The sequence below is a fragment of the Pleurodeles waltl genome, chromosome 7, assembly GCF_031143425.1.
Source record: "Pleurodeles waltl isolate 20211129_DDA chromosome 7, aPleWal1.hap1.20221129, whole genome shotgun sequence".
NCBI classification, from domain to species: Eukaryota; Metazoa; Chordata; class Amphibia; order Caudata; family Salamandridae; genus Pleurodeles; species Pleurodeles waltl.
In genome coordinates this window covers 1,212,213,342-1,212,238,619 of record NC_090446.1, presented here as the reverse complement: position 1 = coordinate 1,212,238,619, position 25,278 = coordinate 1,212,213,342, and the positions used below count along the sequence as shown (strand labels likewise).

The 25,278-nt window shown below is 43.0% G+C and overlaps 1 long non-coding RNA gene across 1 annotated transcript in view; it reads right to left on the bottom strand.

The window, feature by feature from the left end:
* Window positions 1-18,916, bottom strand: part of LOC138246106 (uncharacterized) — a 39,470-nt gene extending 20,554 nt beyond the window's left edge. Inside the window, exons 1-2 of the long non-coding RNA XR_011194222.1 lie at window positions 18,651-18,916; window positions 17,125-17,429 (exon numbers count right to left, since the gene is read on the bottom strand). This is a non-coding gene — a long non-coding RNA (uncharacterized lncRNA). The remainder of the gene's footprint in view (window positions 1-17,124; window positions 17,430-18,650) is intronic.
* Window positions 18,917-25,278: the final 6,362 nt, after the last annotated feature.

Genomic DNA, 25,278 nt, shown 5'->3' with positions numbered 1-25,278 from the left:
AACGGCTGTATTATGGGAGACCTAGATACTCTCTGTAGCCACCAAGAGTTTTTTTTAATGGAAGGTTCATATCCTTTCTTCAAACCAGCCAACAGATCACAGTGCTGCTGGTTTCATAAACAACAGTATTAAGGTTTGCTGGTAGTCGTCCTTATACTCAAGTGAAGTCTAAAAGAATGAATAGGTATGTAGCCCAATGATACTCTAGGACAGTGGTTCCCAACCTGTGGTCCGAGGAGACCAGGGGGTACACAAAGCCTTCTCAGGAGGTCCGCAACTGCTTAGGAAATTAAATAATATTAACAGATTAGGTCCCTGGCTTTCAGTAATGACTCAGGGGGAGTCCCCGGATTCCAATAATGATTAAGTGGGGGGTCTCTGAGTTCCAGTAATGATAAAGTGGGGGTCCACAGAAGTCAACAGGTTGTGAACCATTTGCTTTAGGAGAAACCTTACCTCCCCTTAGTTGAATCAACTGTGGGACATTGGGCAGCAAGCAATCTCCTCCTATCCCCCAGCCACCCACTCCTTGTGGAGCTGAGTACCTACTAGAGTAATTTGGTTTAATGTCTAGCACTGGTACAACAGAAAATGCTCTTAAAAATGCATAATGTAGCCCATGGTTCCCCATACCATCCTTGAGAACCCTCAAACCTGCTGTAATTTTGTCTTCTCTTTTAACCAATATTCACCCCCTAATGTTATTTAACATACACCACGTGCCACTGATTTTTTCAGATACCTCCCTCAGGAGACCCCGTGTAAAACTTGATTTAAATTCTATACAGTTACTAAACTTATGTGCTTTAAAACACACAATTTTACCACAAAGTTACCCAAAATTCCTATGAGTAACATTCTATTCAGTTTTGACCAATATTTCCGGCTTAATGTGCTTCATAATTAAGAATTGTCTAATAATTGTCACCAAATATTCTTTGTAATAGAATATTTAAATTGAAAAATACCATGGAATGTATTGTGATATGTAAAACCTCAAGACAGTTACCATTTCTTTTACCAGAGGTTCTGAGGTGAACACTGTTCAACCAAACCAAGACCCTTTTTATGGGCGAGCGCAAACCGCTCCTCCCATTCTGTAAACTCTCTTTGGGCTTCCAACCACGCCCATGTCACGTCAGTCACATACATAGGTTTGTGGGCTTGCCTTTTTAAATCCGCTTGTTTTCATTTGTGAAAGGCATGCACACGCCATGCCTTTCCTGGTTTTTAGCCCACTTACACAGCACCGGTAAACTACTAAAAACATACGAGGCTCGATGTTTTCAGTATGGTGTCCGAACTACTTCATCTGTTTATGTTCATCGCAGCACAATCGCGCTGCGTTTTTTTCCCTTTACAACGCTAATAGCTCTAACTCGAGCAAATGCGAGACCAGTTGCATTGAAAATGCTTGTTGTGTTCTTGTTATTACTGCGAGCCAAGGGCTGTAGCCACAGAGGGGGAGGGGTGCACAGCGGCAGGGCCCTTCTTAATTTGTCTGTGATCCCCCTAAATATGTCAGGTTTCTGTTGTTTCCTCGCCGTCGCCCACAAGTTATCTAAACATGCGATTAAAATGTTGAAGCGACTTTGTTTATCACAACCGTCCACTGCAGCATTTTAAATGCATGCTTTGAATACACATGACTAGCACGCGTGCTGGCCCTTACAAAGTGAAAGCGTGGTGCACACCGGAGTTGAGCGGGACGCGCTAAAATAAGAGGAGGGCTGGCATCCCAGCACATGCAGATGACGCTGTGTTAGGTTGTCTGTTCCTTGTGTGAATAACAAGGACTGGTGGACCCACAGGAATGATGAGAATCACACAGACCTTTCCAAATTCAGAAGCACTGCCTCGGTAAGCGAGTTTTGGACAAGGCATGAGATTGTGGGTTAGTTTGTTTTTATTGTTGAAAGGTGAAGCAGAGCTCTCAGTGGAATGGGATGAGGGATCTGGACAGATTTTCTCTATTCAGTCGCCCTGCAGCTCTGTATAACTGCTCACCTGATTAAGTCTGAGACGTTTTAAGGCATGGGCAAAGTGGGCTCTGTCCCAGGGCTCCAGCCTTTCTTGGGATGACAAACCTAGCTCTTTTCTGCAGTGTCGTGCCCTGATGACCTTGAATAATTCTTAAACTGATTGTTTTAAATACTGTGTTCCTTTAATTTATTTTTTATGTGAATGACTTGTGAGAGGTTATTACAAACATTTTTTCAGAGGAATTTTGTTTGTTTAATGCAACAGCCATAAAAGGTATACTATAGATCAAAACAGGACCTCACATATGATAAATGGGAGGGAGTCACAGAGATTATTTGCAGTAATGTTTGTGAGATGCAGCGTTACAATATTGAAAACACTCATAATCACTGAGGTCCGTATTTATACTTTTTTTAGCGCCGCATTTGGGCCGCTTTTTGACACAAAACGGCGCAAACCTACAAAATACAATGGTATTTTGCAAGTTTGCGCCGTTTTTGCGTCAAAAAACGACGCAAATGCGGCGCTAAAAAAAGTATAAATACGGGCGTAAATATTAGATGTGATTACATTTAGAATATGGACTAGTGTGCCTGTGCACTCAATGACTTGTCTGAAGAGGGCATGAAAGAGCTGAAACTGGATCATCAATTTTAAGCTGTTCACAGAGGCCCCCAAAATACATTTGGCCCAGGGCCCCCAAAATCCTTAAAATGTCCCTGGATTAAGTAATGTTTATTGACCAAACATGGTAATCTGCATCTGATGTAAGCTTACTAAAATTCATCTGCTGCACATAGTGAACGAGCCAGTGTGCTGGATGTAAACACCTACACCTTATTTTGCAAACTGCTATATTGCTGGCAGTGTCAAATTTATTGACAGTGTATTTCTGTTGCATGTCTGCAATGCAATACAGATTGCAATCACTGTGAAATTTTCCAGAGCTCTGCATTTTTCCTGTTTTCATGATAAAAATGATGTTTTGTGACAAGTCATGATTCTTTTAAACAAAATTTACCTTCAATTGCTTGGTTTATCTTTGCCAGTTTCATGCTTGCCCTGACATCTGTGTAAGATCTCCAAATCATAAGGTATTATCCCAGCATACCAAGTAAGCATTCCATCCAGTGCTTAATTTGTGCTTGTTGTTTCCGGTGTGGAGCACCAGCACTTATTTTTGAGGGCCGGGGCTTATTCTTATGCCTCAAGCATTTGCTACGAGCAAAAGATACATATAGGAAAGACGGATGAAGGGAAAAACGAAAAAGCGTCACTGAGGGAGAAAGTAAAAAGCTGCAAGAGTGAGCTCAAGGGGCAGTGAGTGGCTTTCTATGGATTGAAGAGGCCCGAGATGGCTTCAGGATTACACCGCCTCAGTATTCCGTGTTCACACATTTAATTACAGCAGTCGCATGTTTAAGAGGATGGCTTTGGGCACCGGCACCTTTGTATTTACAAATTAAGCACTGATTCCATCCCCCTGAGATCGGTAAACTGAGTTACTGTGATATCTGTTATGTACAGCACTTAGAGGTGTCAAAATTGAAGCACTTAGCGCTGTACAAAACTTTAATTTTACTGTCAGAGAAAGGCATCCTCATTAAAACTTGAATGCTGTGATGCATGGTCATGCAAGGGAAAATCTTTCCTTATGCGGCAGAACTACATGTGGATGCTTGATGAAAACGATAAACTGACAGCTGAACACCAGGCAGGCATTTACTAAAAATGAAAAGCTTGTCTTTCGGGATAGAATTATTATGTTTCAAGAAAGCTTTTGTTTTGGAGAGCTATTTTTATTAATTCTAAACTTGTTTTAGTAAAGTTCCTGTATCTTCATGAATTGAATCCTGATGTTTTGACACAAAATGAATACATGTGTGTGAAAGCGCCCACAGACACACACACACACACATTTCAGTCATAGCATGTGACAATCTACGTAGAAAGAACAGGAGTGAAAAATGTCAGGAAGTATAAATGTAGAAGGGAAGAATGACACCATGTGAAAGTCCATTTACTGAACTGACTTTATTATGTATGACACTTCAAATTTTAGTAAATTTGTGCTGAAAAATTCACTGCTTTGCCATTTTCTCAAAATATTTTGGGGTGGGTGAACACTGAACATCACTTAGGTGTGTCAGCCTTCTTAGTCACTCTATGAATGTAGTGGAATATTTCTAGAGTCCACCTCCAGAACCTGTGGTGTTTTTGCCACTTATTTGAGAATAGTGTTGTAAAACCCCTATTTGGCCTAATGTTTTCGAAACGTTCTGGGTGGGAGAACATCTTGCACTCATGTGGAAGTCAGGCTTGCTTGCTGGCTCAGTCAGTCCAATTCAGGGTTGATATTTACCTACCAACACTCGGAAAAATCACCAGCCACCACTGGTTAGAGGTGACCTCCAAATACACCTCTGGACAGCATTGGATTCACTTGCTGAGCTCACTTGCTGTGTGCAGTGTATGGCTGTATAGGATTTTTTGTGAGCGGGTGATTTTAGTTCCCAGTCTGGCCCTGCATCCAGCTGCTGGAGGCTGAAGAGTGGTCAAGCATTGGTGTGATGGTATGCGTGTCAAGTCAGCTTGGGGTGCGGGTAGGCCGGAAGCTCCCTTTAGACAGGAAAGCAAACAATAGGGTGATAAGTGGAGGCTGAGTGCAAAGGCAAGTGCCACCACTAGAGAAGCTGCCTATGCTCTTGCCCCCCTAGCGCACCTCGGCATAGTGGACATAATTCACAGCTGCTGCCAACTGTAGATGTGCCAATTTTTTGCACAGTGCACAGTAGTGATGCTGCAGCTAAATGCAGAAATCTGTCAGTTGCACGGATTCAGCATAAATCACAACCTACCAGTGTCTCCTGACCCAATCTTGACACTTGTTTGTGCCAGTGACTTCCACCTGCAGAGATGCCAGGGTCACCCACTTGTGGATCCAGGTGCTGACTGATGCCATCATTCCTGACCAGAGGCTCCGTGCACTGCACTATTACACCATGCTCATTCCACACTGACGGACACAGGTTTACTGGCTCTTTTTCCCAGCCGTCCAGGCCAACAACATGGCAGGAGACACCCAAAGGCCTGCAGTCAGGCAACCCACAAAACCTGACCACCACCACCCCAGGAAGGTGCCGCTCCACCTAAGACTTGACCTTCTTTCTTGCTGTAGAGTTCATGCACCTGAGACTTGAGTTTAAATGCCTGTGTCGCCCGAAGACATTCTGACAGAACTGGGGACCACCAAGTAGTAAGTGACATGACTCAGTAACTGCTGCCTACAGCCAGCCCAGGTGAGGCTGTGAGTAAATACCATTAAAGTAATTCCTCACTAGTTTCCTACTACTTTTGGCCTATTTGTGGTTCTCCAAACCCAGCTATGGTCTGTTTTTCCTTCTCATGGTGGTACAATTGACTTTGCCTGCTAGGAAGCATGTTAAATTAGCCAACTTCCATGATTCTGCTGTTTGTGTGTCTCGAGGAACTCCATTCTTGAACTGGCAGATGCTCTAAAGACATCCGCTGTTAAGCAGTGTCTAATTTATTCATCGGTCACACAGCACTTATTTTTGGCCAGGGGGGGTTATGTTTCATTATCAGAATTTAACCCAGAGAAAAAAACAGAAAGTACAAAAAGGAGCAAAAATCAGACAGAGAAAGATAGGAAACAGTGACAAATGGAAAAGCCAGGGATGAAAAAGGACCTGCATGAGTGTGATAGAGAAATGAAGGGCATTTTGGTGGAAGAATGATCCATTAGGTGGAATCAGCACTGGGCAGCAATGGTATTTAGCAACTCTGGCATCCAGCTGCACTGGCTGTGAGCATCTAAGTAGCAATTTGTGCCATTGCCCTTATTTTAAATTAAACACTGTTGCTGGGAGAAGACTAGATGATCTTGAAACCCTTTCATGAAACGGGTCCAGTTTCATTTATGGAGACCCTGCTTTTATAGCATTCTACAAAATAGATCAATGAGTCATGGAAAATGAGAACTATCACCCCACCACCTCCCAGCCACAGGCCTCTTTTTTATGGACTACAACGAACACTTGTATTTTGTGATTTCATCCTGCATTACAAAAAGGGATAGATGACACTGCTTGACAATAGTTAATGCCCAATTGAATACACAATGCACTCAGGGGCAGATTTACAAGCCCCTAGCGCCCCTCAGTGCTGCATTAGTGTAATTTGTTTACGCTAAGGCGTCACTAAGTAGGCCATTCCACCGCGCCATATTAACAGAGTGGCGCAATGCACACATTGCTCCACTTTGCAACCCCTTGCGTCACATTATGCTCGCGCCATGCATAATGTATGCAAGGAGAGCGTCCCCCCATACAGAGGCCCGAAAAAATGGCTCAGTAAAATTTACAAGATTTCCCTGCCCCATTTTTTCCATCATTTTTAACACCTACCCGAGGCAGGTGTTAAAGTGATGCTCCTGTATTGGCCTATGGGCCTCGCTGTGCTTTGCTGCACTAGTGCCAAAATTGTGGGTGCTAGTGCAGCAACGCACCACAAGAGCGTCAAATATTTAGACACTGTTGTGGTCGACAGCCATGGTGCGCCATATTGTAAATACAGCGCACCCATGGTGTTGTTAGGGGGCGAGGGGGGGACACAAGAAAAGTTGACCATCGGGACCAATGCACCCCTTTATTGTAAATATGCCCCAGTGTTGTCAATTACTGTATTTATTTCCCTATTGGTGCATACATGATATGCTAATGGCATTTGTACAGCACACAGTCTGGCATCATAGTCTCATAGTGCTCTTGTTCATTCTCCTTGCTTTGCACACCTTGCTGATGTGTAGTAGTGGTGCCCATATTTTTGTAGAAAAGAGCTAGAAAATGCATTTTTTTTTTTTACATTTATTAACAGTTTTTAATAGGAGGTAATCAGAATACCCTCAACCGTTCCCTGAAGACACAGGCTCACTATTACCACCAAAGCCATACAAATATATGGGCTCCTGTGCCTTCAGTGTCAGTGAATGTCACCTGCCAACAGGTCTTCTGTGCTCTTTGGTCTGCAAGGCAAGACAGGACTTTGAACCACCTGGTGCTACTTGTGGTAGGTCAGGTGCTCAACTAACACTTTTTGCCCAATTAGTAAGAGGGCAAGTGAAACAGGGTAAGTGAAGTATGAGAGAAAATTGTGACAAAGAACTAGCGAATATCTTGTGAGAGAATGGACATAAGGGAAAGAAATAGTAAGGGCAGTGAGTGAAAACCACAGGGAGAAACAAATGGAGGTGTGACAGATTTCGAGAAACAGGAGTAAAGTGACATCAATTCAACATTCAGTGGAACAGAGTACATGTGAATTTCTTTCCAATCAATCATTTTATTTGAGCATATAACACTCAAGGCAACAATCTTATTTCTGCATTGACCTTTCTTGAGCCACCTCAAGTCTTCCAAGATCTTTCATGAGTTTGAATCCCTTGCTGGGTCAACTCAGCCTTTCATCCTTCACAGGTTTCTAAACTGACTACAATGAATTGACTAATAATAATGCTTGTTATTTACAACCATTTGAAAGTTTAAAACAGTTGTACTAGCTTCTATATATGTAGGCAAATTGTTATTACAAGTTAGTATTATGAAATACAGGGCCAGAATTGCCCCACTTGCTGAGTCATTCAACAGTGTTAATGTCAAAAGATGCTTTGAGGTTTGGTAATTCAGTTCCCTATTAGATTCTCTGCAGGAACTTGGGCAAAAACTCAACTCCGAGTGGGTTCACTTAACCATTTAAACTTCCCGGGCAGATAAAAAGAGCACCACTTAGATGAGTAACAATACACATCTGCCTTCAGTGCTCATAAACTGCTTCAGTAGCGATCAAGCACATTAAATGAATGATATGTTATTCTAATAAATATTCCCATCTGCGGAATTATGATTTTGCTGAATGATTTGCTAGCATATCTGTCCTTCACTTAAAAAACAGTTGTGAAGTTTTGCAGAACGGCCTCGACTGAACAGGTCCATACTCGTAGAGTAATTTGGAAAACAAAGTGCACAACTGATGGGGCAGGGCTCTCGTTTCAGACTATCTCACATACACAGTTTGTGTTGTTACGACTTCTGATGCACTTGTGATGTGTAAAAGACAAGGAGTCTGAAAAGTATTTTACACAGGTCTCTACAGCACTCCAAAGCCAATGACAGAATTTGTGTTATGCTTACAGTGTGACTGACAGTGCATGGCCTGTAACTGCCAGCCTTTATGCTATCAAGCAGCATAGACTGTATTACAACCACTGAGTTGTCAAACACAGTGTGTCCATGAAACAAGCCCCGCCAGGCAACGAGAAACGAGTGGAGCACCATGATTTGGAAAGCAGCTAGAGTGGGGCTTAGTGGAAGAGTGAGTATACAAAAAGGTCTCAAATGCTGCTGCTGCGTGTTTTCATCATCGTATCCCATGCGTTCACAATAGCATATGATTGGTGCACAACTTCTCCAGTCAAGTTCCTAGTGGACCACAAGTGTCAGTGTTACACCATAAAACAATGCTGAATATTTAGTAATAAGAGAGATGCACTCAGTTTCAGTCCACATCAAGTTTCTCTTGCTTCGCAACACCAAGTGTCCCCTTCAGCAAGAACACATAGCTGTTTCATATCAAAATATTTTATGGTAGTTAGTGCTCATATAGGAGCTTAGAGTAGTGGAGGATTCTTGCCCTACTGAGAGCATCTATGGCATGATGTCACCTACTCATAGTATAAAGCTACCCCTGACATTGTGATAGTATTTTTTAAATACAGGGGACACACGTAGAATGACACAGCCTACCTCTCCTAAAATACTGGTACTGATGTGGCCACCCATTGTATGAGATTGTAATAAATGGCATTCAAGGTAGCATCTAGGATGAAACTCACCCACTGAAGTTTGGACTCATTTTTAGCATATTTATATTGACAATGCATTGTAAAGGGCACTGGTAGGTTCATTTTGTTAAATATTCTCAGGTGGAAAGCCTCCTTTCCCAGTAGTCACCTGGAGAACATTGGGCTGCATACCTTCTCCCCCACTCTGTGCCATCTGGGGCAAGAGTATTTACACCACACCACCATGAAAGATTACCTGTGAGGGGAACTGAATTACTCAGGGGTGGATGGTAGTCCACAACAAGTAATAAAGTCACTAACTTGTTAGGTCCAGTCAAATGTTTCAGTAATTTAAACCTGAGCTCATCCCTTATAGCTATTGCACAGAGCAGATAGTCTTAGCTTAGAGTAAATTGGTAAAACATTTAGAAGCACCAATACAATTGCAAAGTCTAAACCACAAAACAGTAAAAATCCCACTGTTATAAAAATAAAGGAAAAACTAATAAGCAGAATGACATCAAGATGACACAAATCCAATAAGAGAGACGGGAGATATACATTTTTAAAGATTTAAGTGAAAATAGAGTGAAAAAGTATAAAGCACTAATGAAAGACAATAGTCACTGTAGTCTGGGACCTAGGTGCGATTTGAGGCCAAACATGAAAGCATAACGGTGTATGGGTCAGACACAACAAGTAGATTGGCCACACTAGGGCCTGGAAACAGAGAAGCTTAAAAATGTTTCTAAGTCCCAATCTATAAAGGACTTTGTAGTTTTTTCTTAGGAAAACATGAAACTCAATCTGAAGCTGTGGAACTGCCACTTGGATACCTTTCGAGGTCGATGCCCTGGAAGCTCTGCAGCAAAACTTTTGAAAAATTTCCCAAACTTCTTTTGGTGCCAAAACAACCACATCAGTACACTTCCGAGGCTCACAGGACCTCACGGGGTGCACTTACAGAATCTCAGGATGTCAGGCAGAGGGCATCAGTAAAGTCCACTCTAGGTCCAGTTGCCACTGGTCAGTTGGGATTCTTCACAGGAATGTCCTCTTCAACCTTTTTATGTTGCTGGACCCATTCAGGGGATCAGTCTCATGATCTTTGGAGATCCTTCGGTCCTTGAATGTCAAGTTCCAGTGGCCTCAGGTCTTTCTCACAGATCACACATGCCAAATGCAGCAGGTTTGGTCCTTCTGGAATTTTGGAAAGGCCAGCAGAGTTCTGAGGAAGGCTTGGTGAAGGTCTAGCTTTTTAGGGTTCACCAGCTTGTGGTTGGAGACAACCCAAGACACTCGTGCAGCAGTACCTGTTTGCTTTACTGCAAACAGGCCCAAAATGCAGTGTGTCAGAGCAAATCCAAAAAAGCATCTTAGGCAACACTAGATGTGGGCTCTGCGGTTGGGGGTGTAAGTGGGGAGTGTACTTTGGTAATCATAGTGTCCTCCTACATCTAACACTAAAATCCATTTTGAAGCAAGCACTGTGCCCACAACAAACACGGAGACAGAAGTTTGGAAGGACAAAAACTGGCTCCTTCAGCAACCAGACAGGGAGAATGCAGGAATTGCCTTGGCATACTCTTCTCTGCCTTTCAAGTGGTCCCAAAGTATTACATATGGCTCAATAGACCTGTTAAGCAGGATTTTACACTGTTGGGTCAACATGATACCTACACCTCCCTCCCGGCATATTCTGTTGAGTTCAGAGGAGTCATCTTGGCTCATACAGGTCAGCCTATTGTTAGCTCTTGGAAGGCATTTCACACCTCTTTTTCACCTATTCCTGGGTTTGAGCACAGGCTGGGAGTTGGCAGAGGCTTATGTTAATTAGCCGTCTGACAGTTCCGGCAGGTAAAGTGTAGCTTTCTAAAAAGTTACTTTTCCTATATATTTAGTAAATAAAAGCTGACTTCACCACTGAATTGGATTCTTAATAACTATTAAAAATATTGTTCATTCAGAGATAGTAGTATTAGTACTTTGATCTGTCCTCTGGTTTTCTACAATGGACATGTAGTCCTGCCACAGTGAAAATATTTTTAGGGCCTTGTAACTGTTAGGACATGGTGGCATTCATTTTCAACATGTTTCACTTTTAAATACCATCCACCCTACGTTGGCAACTACCAGGCTTACATTGGGGTAACTTGCTAATATTTAAAAGAGAGGTTTTTGTTTGTCAAAAAGGGTTATTTTTAACCGGTCACACTGCAGGTTTTACACTGCAGGAGTCAGGCTACTGTGGTAGTCCTAAAGCCATGTCTTCCTTTGTCATTCTAGAAGATAGCAGAATAAGTGTTTCAGTCCACCGGTGCCCTTTATCTTTCCATGTCATGGTGTACTTCCGCACCATATTATATGATCTTACAGCAGAGTTAAAAAAAGAAAAAAACAATCAGGGAGTATCCAATTTGGATATGTTTGAAAGGTCACAGCACATACACCCAGCATTGGACAGCAGTGCCCCAGTGTGCAGAGTGTAAAATCAAGCAATACATTTCAGCAAACAATGTGGGTAACCATGCAAAAAGGGGCATTTTCTCACAACCAGGTGACCATTTTGGGCATTTTTGATTGAAACATTATCTGTTGTTAATAGCATCCTTAAACTATAGCCCTCTGTTGAATCTTTATTCCATCTATCAGAAGATTGATATATCCAGTACACTGGATTTATTAGTTTGGAAAGTATTGCTCAGTCTGGACAGGGTGATGGAGATCTATGAGGAAAGCTAAAATGTGAATACATACAAATATTAGTTTTGTCAGGTTTGCGGCTATTTTGGAGCAGGCTTAGGACTTGCATTTATATATTTGCACAACATGTGAGTTATACGGTACTGATGGGCTATAATTTATTGATAAGTAATACCTTCCTTCAGAACAATAGTGGTAGTTTCTGACAGGCATAGATTTATGTTTCTATTTGAGGGCTGGAAATGATTAAGACAGCAGTTTTTTAACAGACCTCTTGCTGATCACTGATTGAACCCTACAGCAGCTAGCTGGCACTAATATTTAACGCTTTTATTAAACATTTTATTTAGTAAACTCAGGGCTTGATAATAGACCATAAACAGTGTGCACGAATATCTTTTGACAGCATTGGTTACAACACTCCATTTTACTCATAGTTTACTCTTATATTCCTTAAAGTACTTTATAACTGAAACCCCAAACTTATGAACAGCGGCGAAGTTTACAGCCCTCTTTAGCAGCTACAGGGGGGATGGGGTTCTTGATGGGCCTCATCTGTCTGCGTAATTAACATGAAAGGGTGGGAGGGTGAGTGAGTGAAAGGAAGGATGGATGAGCGAGTGAGTGAGTGAAAGGGTGGATGGACAGATGCATGTATGAATGACTGAAAAGATGGATGTAAGGATGGATGAGTAAAAGGGAGGATGATGGATGGATGAGTGAAAGGGTGAATGGAAGGATGGCTAGATGACTGATAGGGTGGATGGATGGATGAGAGAAGGGATGGGTGGATAAAGGTGTAAAGGATGAATGAGCGAAACGATGGGTAAATGGATGAGTGAAACTATGGATGTAAGGATGGATAAGTGAAAGAATAGATGGATGAGTGAAAGGGAGGGTAGATGGATGACTGAATGAAAGGGTGAACAGATAGATGAGTGAAAGGGTGAACAGATGACAGATGAGTGTAAGGGTAAATGGATGGATGGATGAGTGAAAGGATGGATGGCAGGAGTGAATGGGAAGATGATGGAGTGAAAGGGTGGATTGATGAATGAAAGGATAGATGATGATTGAAAGGATGAATGGACAAGTGAAAGGATGACTGAATGGATGGATGGATAGATAAGTTTGATGGATAGGTTTGAATATGGATGGATACGTTTGGATATGGATGGGTGGATGGATGGAATGGTGACAGACTGAATGATGGCTGAAAGATTGAATGGAAGACAGATTGTAAAGGTGAAATGGTGGATATCAGTGGGTGGATGCAAGGATGAAAGGAAGAGTGGATAGGTGCTTTGATGGAAGAGACAAGAAAGCTCTGCTATGGAGGGTCGCTATGACTTGCTACGCCTGCTTGGTGCCGTAAGAGCTTGGGTTCCAAGTGGGGCATATTTTATTTTCTGGCTACTCCATTGCCTATGAAGTTTAATTTTGAGTTTTAATCAGTATTCCTGATCCTTTGCACTTCGAAATGTGCTATTGGATTAAATAGTCTCTAGTAATCCTTGGGGGGAGGTTCTCCAACTGTAAAGTTGTCTTTAAATTGATCCCATTATAATTAATTTGACTGCTCCAATGTGCTTTGTAATGTCCTTTAAGGCACTGCTTACGGCATAAATCCATTACAAGAGAACTTCCAAGTCCCATGCAAAGTTGTCTTTATATACTGGTCAGTTTTACTCCCGTATTCTAGCCCAATGTGATATATGTGTAACTATGAAAATTCCGATTCTGCAGGATTTCATGAGGGAATGTGTTATCCTTCATATAATGATGCCATTAAAGGAAGTTCAGTTTCGACTAACATCCTTTAAACTGTACAATTTGTCTCTCACTTTCACCTCTGGGGAGAGCAACATAAAACAACACAAAACTAAAATAATTTGGGTTCTAAAATATCGCAGTTTTCACTTCAGTTTTTCGGAAGCTACCACATTCAACTTGCCCCTCCTCCATCCCGAAAATATTTCCTTGTCATTGCTAGAGGCCGTGCCCCCCGAAACATTCACCCCTGGCTACGGCCCTGCTGCGACCATGCCCCCGAAAACGTAGAGCTCTGGCTACATGCCTGAATGGAACCAAGGCAGTGCAGGGCTGCAGCCACTCGATATGCTGCTTATTTTAAGCAACGTGAACTGCCTTCTTGGGCCACACGGTGAATCAATGTGCTGCTTACAATGAGCTGAATGGCGTGGCGCTGCAGCTCATCTTTGGTTGTGGACTGGCTTCGATGTTGAGGGTGAAAACTGTGCTGTAAAATGCAGTTTGACTCAATATATAAAATGTTCTCTTAGGGACCACCCCAGCAACCCTATTGCACAAAGTCAGGCTCTCTCTCTCCCTCGCTGCTCTCAGGGTATACTTTTCAGGTCACTTTCATTTGGAGGGACTGAACGTCTTTCGATATCACACACCCTCCCAAAGTCAGTTTCCATTAGCTCACCGTCTTTGCAAACCAGTGTAACCAGCCACAAAAGTACTTTTCTCCATTCCATGTGGGATCATTCCCTTAAACATCTGCCATTGCTCTCATTCGAGAGCAAACTAGTTGACATATGTTTGGGTTAAGCATTTATGCTCCACTAGTTTCAAAGTTCACCAGCCACCACTACGTGAGTGATCTACATTCTCTGCCTTCCTCACATGCTTTGAGTGCTAAATGCAGGTACTCTAGTGTAGAGTTGCTCTTGATTGACAGGAATGCCTTCACATTGTGTGGGGCCAACCCCTAGAAAATGAGGGGATCCTGGAAAGTGTCAATGTAGATTCCCCGAAGCACACCCCTTGGTACACAAAGAGCCCAATGACCCCTTTGTAATATCATTTGCACTAGGAATGCAAAAAGTAGTTTTTGAATCCTGACATTCCACTTCTTGCTTATATTATATAACAAAACCCTCTGTTCTTTTAGCCCTGGCTGTTTTGCATTGCGCTTATAAGTCCCTGTGTTGCACTGCGCTTTAAATGGGCCGGTACTGTCCGGTACGCAGTACCAGCACTTTTTTATTTTTAGAGGGAGAGTACCTGCACTTCTCAAGAAAAACGTAATACTTTTAATTGGAGAGTACCGGCACTACTACACTTCTATTTTTCCATTTCAAGCACTGGTGTTGCAAGTGATTGGTCCTCCTAAGAAAGTGGGATGGGCTCAGAGCGGTCAAAGTGTAATGAGTTCAGGCGGCAGCTGGTATACGGAAATAAGATGACTTCTCTAGAGTTTGCAGTTTGCTGTGATGTTCCTATGTGGACGGATGTGCCTAACCGAGGGGCAACAGGTTATCTTGTGTAAGAAGGGCTAGGACAACTAAGCAGAGTCATAATAGGGAATCTGCAAGAAGATGCATAGTCCTTGGCCCTCACACCTTGTTGCATAAATAACTGAACAATTATGCAAACCAAAGCAAACATCTTAACTATATCTAAACACTCTTTGTAAACACTTTTAGCAGTAGAAATCAAAGTAGAATTTCAACAAAATGATACATTTATCACTCTTCCTACTGAGTGGTGAAAAGGACTGGTGAGTAAGGTACTCACAGCCTGGGTCCCTTAAAAGTAAAAAAAAATATTGTGACCTACTGGAGCGCTTAATGTGTCTGCGTGATAGTTCAATGCTCAAAGACCTTTGAATGATGGAAATATCTACACAGCAAGGGTGGACGAATAATGGTAGTTTCTCTACCCTGGTGGTCCATGCAATAGGATTGATATCACTAAATGATACCAAGGTTGGGTGCTCAGTCCTCTACAAACATGGCAAAGCATGCAGTGAAAGAAGGACAGCTTAAACAATACACCCTGTCACTGGGCGATGGCGAGGGAGAAGTTGGGTCTGTCTGGGTACTTTGGTAGGTAGCTAAAGCAAATGATGATACTCTTTAGGCTAACAGAATGGCCTGATTTTGGGGTCTACATCTTAATATACAGAGGACACCCACCTACAGAAGAACCTATATTTTCTCGCTTACATGTATTTATCTATATATTTATATAAATGTTTTGGAGAGCGGTATGTGTCTAATTGCAGTTAATTCAGCGTGCTTCAGATCTGCTAGCAGTTCAAACAGGTGTTAGAGTCTGATTGGAAATATGGAATCTTTTCCAACCTTCTAGCACTGTATACATTGTTTTGCAAGGATCACTTTTAAGGTTTAGCTGTAAGCCAGCCTTAAGATCTGTTTTCTGAAGATTGTTGAAGTGCCAATAGCTCGGCCCAGCTGTCGGATGTGGGTTCAAGGTGTTCTATAGTTTAGGGCAGAAGACAAATGGCTGAATCCTGAAACACTTTCATATATCTGGCTTTATGTTACATATCAAGTTAATTAAAGTAACAGTCAAACAGACAATACTATGGGGCACTTCTTGTAAGAACAAATAAATACAACTTAAAGAAAGGTATGCTTTCATGGGTCGGGGTCACAAATAATTTGATCCATTCCCAAAGTAAGCGTTTTGGACAGTACAAAGTACCTTCAACTTGAGTTTTGACTGGGAGCCAATGTACAGCTTTTCTTGCTGGTTTAATGTGGTTGTATCTGCAAAGGGTCTGGCTCATTCTGGCTGCCTGGTTTTGCAGTCTTTGAAGTCCACTAACAAGATACTTTAGGAGCCTTCAGTAGATGACATTCCAGTAATCGAGGCATGTCATGGTGTTGGTGCTATGATTATATACCGTCTGTCACTGGGCTTAGATCACAGCATGTTACTCACACATCTTCATTACACATCATATTTGTGAGATGGTGGAGGATAGATAAGATCCTCTTTGTTTGCAGCTTTACCCTCACAGAAATCAAAGAATGATCCTCCTCCATGTGTAGTGCCTCGAGGGTTCGCAATCTTGATTTTGTTGCTTGTTTTTGAATCGTTGCTTACTTGTATGGTTGACAGTCACTTGGCCCTTCAGTTTTGCATTCTCCAGATACACAGTTTATACCCAGATACAACTTATACCGAGCCTCTCTGATAGCTTCAGTGAAAAAACTGCCAGCACCTCGCTAGGAATGGGTGTACTAAAAAGAGCTCACAATAAACACAGCAAGACCCATATTACACTATTTCTTTCTCTCCAAGAAGCTGGGGGAAAAGATCCTTGCTTTCACCTATGGGCAATCATCTTGTCTGTGAAATCAGTTAGGAAACTTGGCTTCATATTTGATTCAATGTCATCTTAATTTATGGCAGTAGTTAAATTCTGATTATAGGGTACTAGAGTGTTGAAAGACACTTTTCCTATACTTAGCCTTCCATTACTGATCATGTTGAATAAAGGGACAGTCACAGGGACAATACTATGGTGTACTCCTTTAAACAACTTAACTTAAAGAGCCCAGTTCGGGATAGGTACAAAAAAAAAAAGCCAGGATAGCGGCAGAAGGCCGCTTGCAACAAAAAGAAGATTATTTTTAACGATTGTATAGGTTGTGTCCTTAGGACTATGTACCTCAGTGGTACTTGGGATTTTGAGTGTCTTCAGGTTCTGGGGTCACCAGTAGCCATGAGTACCTGAGTGTGCAGTGTAGGGGGCAGTGAAAGGGGCAAATCACATGCAGACAATCTCAGCTACCAACCTTGAACCACCATATTTGAAGTTGCATCCATCCATGGGATCGTGGTTGAAGAAAACTCAGCTCCTAGCACTTTTAACTGTTTCTCTTTGTGTAGTTGGCAGGATCAGTGAGCCCTGGTCATCTCTCACAGGTGGCCCCCGGAGGTTCCTTGGGCTGGCCAGGACCTTTGTTTTCTTCGGGATCCTAATGCATCTTCCCTCAGTGGTGAAAAGTTTCTCCTCCTCTGTTGCTGGTGAGTTGGTCTCTCTCTCTCGTTCTCATCGACAGTGTTGCCCTCCTTCATCTATTCGGATCTTTCTGCTGATCTGTAGGACAATGAGGAAAAATATCCATCATAGATATTCAGGGTCATTTCTCCACATTTCTATGGTCCTTTTCAGTCAATCGTCTCTGAGTCTGTGATGCCCTTGCCTTACTCCGTCCACCTGTGAGCATCTACACAGATAAACACGTTTTACTGCAGGGAACCCTAAATAAAACGGGCCAAGTTACTCTAACATCAGTCTCTTAGCTCTTACTCGTTGTCAAAGTACTATGCATGTCCCACCCAGCATAATGTCTCATAGTCACCGAGTTTATAGTTCAGGCTTTATTGCTCTATACACCAAATCAAAATATGCTTACCATGGCTGCCCTCATTCTCAGGGCCTCTGGTTTCAAAGAACTCTGACAGACTGATATGCCTTCGGCTCCTTGACTTTGTCCACCGACCAGAGAAATGCACAGGAGCATCTATGATTCAGGTAGGCTTTCTCCCACTGAGCCCAAAATTGAAACTCTGCCTCTCCTGGATCCACAAATGAACCGTAGCACGAAGTCGCTGCGAGGACGTTCATCCACCAAAATGTCAGGGATAGTATATATAAGTGACATCATCTAACCTTTGATCCCTGAAGACATCCTGTATTTTCCCTTTGTCCAACCCTTAGCCCCACAATAGCTTTCTATCTGCAGCTGATGGGCTAAGGAAAGGACAAGGAAGCCTGTGAAAGTAAGTTACTGTAGTTCCTTTCGTTGTCATTCTGTTCTGTAGACATGGGGTATCAAGCGCAGTACTAGGGTACTAATGAGCAATCTAGGGGTAGTAACTTCTACTCTGCCCACCCCTATGTCAATGCGAGCTGTCAAAATTAAAAATACTTTCTTTACAAGAAACGAAAATATAACACAGCAAAATGCAATGTGATGTGTTTCAGATACTGTTCATTTGCCAATATCCCGGCCCCACAGAGGCTGTGTTAGTTAGTCTGCTTGGGTCGTGGTACTCACACCCTCTGCAGGGTACAACTGCACCTTGGGAATCTTGGTGAGGGTAAGTCTGTGGATTGTATTTAGGGGGTGGCTGCTGAGAGCGGTGGCGTCTGCCAGAGTGCAGTGTGGCAGCCCTCACGTTAAGAGTAGTCAGTGAGTTTAACGTTTTACAAGAGGGATGTATATATGATCAGCTCTGCCAAACGTCAACTTTTGTGTCAATTTATGGTAACTTACTACTTTAAAAAAAAAATTGTATTTTAAAGAATACTCACTTGAATTAAAGGTGCTTCATTCTTTTGCTGTTGCGATCGATCTGAGTCACAAGGGTACCAGGCGGACACGGGCCCTGATGCTGCGAGATATTCCAAACGGCGATGCGGTTGTGGCTCAAGCTGATTAATGCCAGGGCTGGATAGCTATAGTGCTTAGTAGAGCAGTTTGTTAAAATAAATTATGTAACTCAGTTAAGTAAAAAACAACTCCTTTGTGCATGTCAACTGGCTATTAGCTGGATGAACTGACGTCTTATGAACTCAGTGCCAGGGCAGCTGGAGTAATGCACCTCTGCAAGAAGGTGCAGAATTTCACACAGCATGAGACACCTGTCAGGACGGGGGTGTATCCGCCAAACACGTGATAATGGTGGGACCTGTCTTTAACTCGTGCAAGTCTGTGCACGTGTGAAAAAAACACACCGCATTTAGTGTGTGTGAGGGAAATAGGACATGCTCTCAGAAAAGGAATTACCATTAGTCACCCCTGCTATGGAGACAACGACTGCTACAGACTAGAGCAGTGGTCTCCAAACGATTTAATGCCGCGCCCCACCAGTTGAAAAAAAAAATCCTCAGAAAATTTCACAATTATTTTATGAAGATGGCAATGTTTAAATATGTCTAAACCTATTTAAACATTGCAGTTAAGTACTGTTACCTTTTTAAAGCTGCAATAACTGCTTAAAACAAAGGCCTGTTATCTGTATAAAATGTCTTTTGGTCAGAGTTTGGGCTCCCCCTGGGATCACTTGAGGCGCCCCTAGGGGGGCCGGCCCCCAGCTTGAAGACCTCTGGACTAGAGTGAGAGGCAAACACAGAGGTGAAAGCCAGCCACTCTGGGCGATCGGGGAGGGGGCAGGGGGGGCTAGCCTAGAAACACCGGAAACAAAATGCCTCTCCCAAACACAACACTTGAATCTCTCTCTTAGCCATGACAGGCGAAAAAACAAAGAGAAGCGACCAGTCTCTGACACAGACACACCAGTGAGAGAGTGCTTGTCTTCCGGGGATGTCTGTCCCAGAAACACCGGAGAGACTGTTTCTCTGCCACAGACACAGAGACAACAGCAAGGGAGACTTTCTTCCAGACGCACTAGAGAGAGTTTGCTTGTTTCCCTGTCACCCATACAGCCGTACGAGAAAGAGAACGCTGTTCAGGCCAGAGACCCACCAAGGAGAGAACGCTTCTGTGTCCTAGATAGGCGTAGAAGAGAGAGATTCTGTATCCCAGACACAGGGTGTAGAGAGTTTTTCTCTGTCTCAGATACACCAGGGAAAGAGCTGTTCTCTGTCTTACGTCTCTCTTCCAGACACACCAGAGAGAGCATTTATCCGCTCTACAAACATCGAGGAGAGGGAGTTTCACTGTCCATATGTAGGAGGAAGTCTCTGTCCCAGACACACCACACAGATAAGTGCTTTTGTGATCCAGGCTCGCCAGGAAGAGATGTTTTTGTCCCACAGAAAAAGCGGTGGAAGAGAGCTTTTGTGTAACAGATATACCTGAAAGAGAGTGTCCTTCGGCCATAGTCATAAAGACAATTATGCTACTCCATCAAAGACCTCCAGCACACGTCTGAGCTTCCCATCACAGAGCCACCAAGAAGAGAGCCTGCTCTCTCCCAAACACTCAATGGCAAGGACCCACCTACTTAAGGAGCAAATACAGTGTTACTGTCGGAGAGATACCAGCAGGAGAGAGCACCCTAATTAGTAGGCCTGGGCAAAATGTGTGCTATGCTGGTGTAATTCGTGTAATTTCACATTACTCTTGTTGCATTAAATTACAGAAATTATGCCACATAGTTTTGTTATGCACAATTTCCAGTACAAATTTACTGTGAATGCGCCGTTCATAGTAACAAAAAAAAAATTACAGCAAACACAAGGGAACACCGCGAACGACAGAGCAGAAGCGGTGTTATTTGCGGTGCTTTTGCTATTTTTTGCACACTATTTCTTTTAGCACAAAAAGCATCCTCGTGTCCAAAGTGGGCACTAGGACGAATTTTGTACTGAAATAGAGTAACAAATGGCAGGTTTGCATTTTGCATAATTAGGCATAATTTCATGTACTTTTGCCGAAATTTCACGTATTTACAAAAAAAGAAATTTAGTAAGTTTTTTCCACACGTGTACTTAATAAGGTGACTTGGCATTCTCCATCGTCCATCCCCACCTACTTTCTATGACTTACTTTCACTTTTCGCAATTTAACCTATTCTCCTGGCCCTGGCGTCCAGGTGAAGAGTGAGAGGTTAAAGCTATTTTAGAGTGGTTAATTTGTAAATAAAAAGGTGCCGGTGCCCAAAACGCTCCTCTGAAACACGCCGCTGCTGCCTTTAAATGTGCGAGTCCAGAATACTGAGGCAGCCTAATCCTACAGCCATTTTGGGCCTCTTTAATCTTTTTACAGCCTCTCCATCCCTCAGCTCACTCTTGCAGCGTTTTGCTTTCTCCCTTTGTGACGCCTTTCGCCTTTCTTTGCTCGTCTTTCCCACATGTCTTTTGCTCGCAGTACTTGCCTGATGCAGAAAAATAACTGCCGGCCCTAAATAATAAGTGACTGTGCCCCCCCCCCCCCACCTGCTCAAATTAAGCATATCTTCCTTTGGTGTCTTCACTGTTTGGGCCTAGAAAACCATAGGGCCCAGTACTCCTGCTCTTTTACTCCCCCATACCCTAACTCTATAAAGCATTCCTTGGTTACTTGATAGTGCTCTGATGGGATTGTGGCTGTGTGGAGTCCACATTGTCTTTCAACGGTGGACCACAGGAATTCATGTATATTGCTGTTTGTGACGCACACAGCACCTAGAATATGTCAGGTATTCACATGCCTGCCTCCATCTGTTCTCAAACTCTTTGTAACACTTATAGTCAACTTTGTCACTGTACCATGTTTAGAGCACATTTCCAAACCTCATTCAAAACACACAAAGCTTCCCATACAGACAGGGCCACTGAAATTATGTGGAAATAAAAGAACGAATTACAATCCGTTTGAGCAAAAAACAAAAATTATTGTGTTGAAATCTGCAAATTATGCTGCAGCTGGTGGGGATTATGTGTCAAATTAATCCATAATCAAATGAAAAAGCCAGAAAAGTCACAGAATCACTTAAAACGTTTTCTGTCATGCACTTAAACACAAGTTATAAATATTGTGCATTATGCAAATCCTATCATGTGACATAATCAGAGCGCCTCTGATCTGTCACAGCCACAAAAACCAGTGACAAAAACGCATTGGCAAAGCCAATAGGTTTCCCCTATGTGAAATGTGTTGGCTTTGTCAATTATTTTTACCTGTTGTGCCGCACCGGAAGTTGCAGGCAGGAAGAAGGGATGGGAGGGGTGGGGTGGGAGAAAAAGCAAAACAAACTGAAATCAGTGAGGGAGACAGGGGGTATCTGCACACAGGGCAATCACCGGGAGGTGTGAGGCAGGAAGAAGCAACGGGAGGGATGGGGTGGGAAAAAAGCGAAACAAAGTGAAATTAAATCAGTGAGGGGGTCGGAGATGATCTGCCACAGGGCAAACACCGGGAGGTACGAGGCAGGAAGAAGCGATGCGAGGGAGGGAGAAAGAAAGAGACCGCTTGAAAACACGGGCACACTTATGGAGCGCTAAAAAGTCATTAAAAAAAGAGTACCTTGTGAAGCTGCAGCCGTGGAAGGATACTGGCTGCCAACCACTGGCTGCCAGCCAGAAACTGTACTTGGTCCAGGTGCCAAGGAAGAGCAGAAAAAGCGGAAGTTAACCTTGAGAACATGACCCTGAGGCTGCTGACCAATCAGAAGCCAGGCAATGTGAGTGACCAGAAATCCTACAAATGGTAAGTATGGGGACGGATTCGTACCCCCTTTCAGATCTTTTTTTAATCAACAAAAGACTTCACAAGCACACCGTGTAAGTGCGAGCCGTGCAGATAAAAACCTAAAAAGACATCCAAGAGAACTTCTGCCATCGAGATTCCACGATGATTGAACTCCTCCATCACAGAGAAACCAGAGAGGGAAAGAGCTTCATTGTCACAGACAAAGGGGCGAGAGTCTCTCAGACAGAGACATACAATGCAGAGACATCTTTCATGTTACCGACATGCTACGAATGGCCGACTCTGTAACAGAATCACCAGGGAGAGAGAGCTTCGCACTGATAGTCGCTTTCTGTCATGCATTCAAAGAGATCTTTCAAACCCCCTCCATGTACTTGTTCAATGACGTCCAAATCATGAGCAGGACCCATATATTTCATAAAGGCCTGACTATTTCCAGTGACATCAGCAGGGTGAAGCCAATTGGGGCCCCTGTCCCAGCTGCATTGCTCCTAGCCCCCTCCTGGCTCATCTATAAGTATATGAGGCAAATAATACTTTAAAAGAAAAATTGAAAGCAGGACTCAAGCTGTTTAGTTAAGCATACAGGAGGAGGTAGGGCTGCTGGGGAGGAAACAGAAAGAGAATATGTGATGGTAAGAAAATGGAGATGAGATAGCCGTTATAAAAGAAAACCAGGAGGTGAAAAGAATTGAAGGAGGATCGAGAGAAAGCAGGGATAAAATGTAAGAGAAAGAAATGGAGGAAGAAGGGAGAATGAATACATAGTACAAAAGGGGATATATATTTGTATATACATATATGCATATATGTCTGTACAATATATATTTCCCACTTCACTATTACTTTTCAACAGATCACTGTGGGTATTGTTACAGGATTCTTACACTGGACTTTTAGAATTATTTTATATTACATAATGATACATTTAGTTCTTTCGTTTTCATAAAAGTACATATATTTATTCACACGAGATTTAATCCATGCAACCCTTCCATGACAATAATCACATGCAACAAGTAAGCACACATCAGCACAATCAAGGACAGACAGCCTACTCTTTAGTCTTGCCAGATGGACATAAAAGATGTGTCAACAATTACCGACAATTAGCAACACTCTACCTATGCTTCAGTGTCGGGTGACAACCCAGGCCTTCCTCAGGGCCAGATTTCACTTAAAACAAGCATTGGCAACACCAGTAGGTCTCGCATATGCAAAAGCCATTGTCTTTGCCAATATGTTTTAGCTACGTTGTACATCAGTGTGGCTGAAAGTTAGTGGTGTAGAGGAGAATGGCCGGAGTGGAGTGTCATGGAATGGCAAAGAGTGTTGTAGAGTGTTGTAGAGTGGGGAGGAGAGGAGTGTCGTGGAGTGTCATAGAGAGTCATGAAGTGAATAGAGTGGAGTTGAGTAGAGTGGAGTGGAGTGGTATAGAGTGGAGTGGAGTAAAGTAGAGTAGAGTGGAGGGGTGTAGAGTGGAGGGATGTAGAGGGGAGCAGAGGGATGTAGATTGGAGTGGCACAAAGTAGAGTAGAGTGCCATTGAGTGGAGTGGCATACAGTGAAGTGGCAAAGAGTAAAGTGGCGTAGTAAGGAGTGGCGTAGCATAGAGTGGAGGGGCATAGAGTGAAGGGGCGAAGAGTGAAGGGACACAGAGTGGAGTGGGGTGGCATAAAGTGTCGTAAAGTGGAGTGTCATAGAGTAGAGTGTCGTAGAGTAGAGGGAAGTAGAGCAGAGTGGCATAGAGGGAATTGCGCAGAGTTGAGTAGTGGAGTGGAGTGGCACAGAGTGGCATAGAGTGGAGTACTGTGGCATAGAGTGGAGGGTCATAGAGTGTAGGGGCATACAATGGAGGGGCACAGAGTGGCATAGAGTGTAGTGGAATGTCACAGAGTGGAGTGTCTTTGAGTGGAACGTCAGGATGTAAAGTGGAGTGGCATAGAGAGGAATAAAGTGTTGTAGAACAGAGAGTAGTGATGGGGAGTAAAGTGTTGTAGAGTTCAGTGGCATGGAGTGACACAGAGGGGAGTAAAGTACCATAGAGTGGAGTGTTGTAGAGTGGAGTGTTGTTGAGTTGTGTAAAGTGGAGTAGAGTCATAGAGTAGTGTGGCATAGAGTGGAGTGGTGTAAAATGGAGTAGAGTGGCCTAAAATAAAGTGGCATAGAGTGTTATAGAGTGGAGTGGTGTAGAGTGGAGTAGAGTGTCATAGGAGTAGAGTGGAGTAGAGTATAGTGTCATAGGGTGGAGGGACGTAGAATGGAGTGTCATAGGGTGGTTTGAGGTGTTGTAGAGTGTTGTAGAGTGGAGTGTTGTAGAGAGGACTGTTGTAGTGTGGACTGTCATAGAGTGAATTGTTGTAGACTGAAGTGTTGTAGAGTGGAGGGGCATAGAGTGCAGTGGTGTAGAGTGGCGTGGCATACAGTGGAGTAGAGTGGCCTAGAGTGAGGTGGCGTAGAGTAGCATAGAGATGAGTGTTGTGATGTGTCGTAGAGTGGAGTGTTTTAGAGTGGAGTGGGATAGAGTGAAGTATTGTGGCATGTCGTAGAGCTGAGTGGCAGAGAGTGGTATAAAGTAGAGTGAAGCAGTGTTGTAGAGAGTAGTGGCATAAAATGGAGTATACATGGTGTGGTAGCATTATAGATCACACATTTTCAATTGTAATGACCCTTACATGTGCACATTCAGTTTTTCTGATAAAAATGTAATGCTGGAACACCCATTATTCTTTTCAGTACGAAAAATTGCCTGCTTCTTCTTTATATGCTTACACTTTAAGTGTTG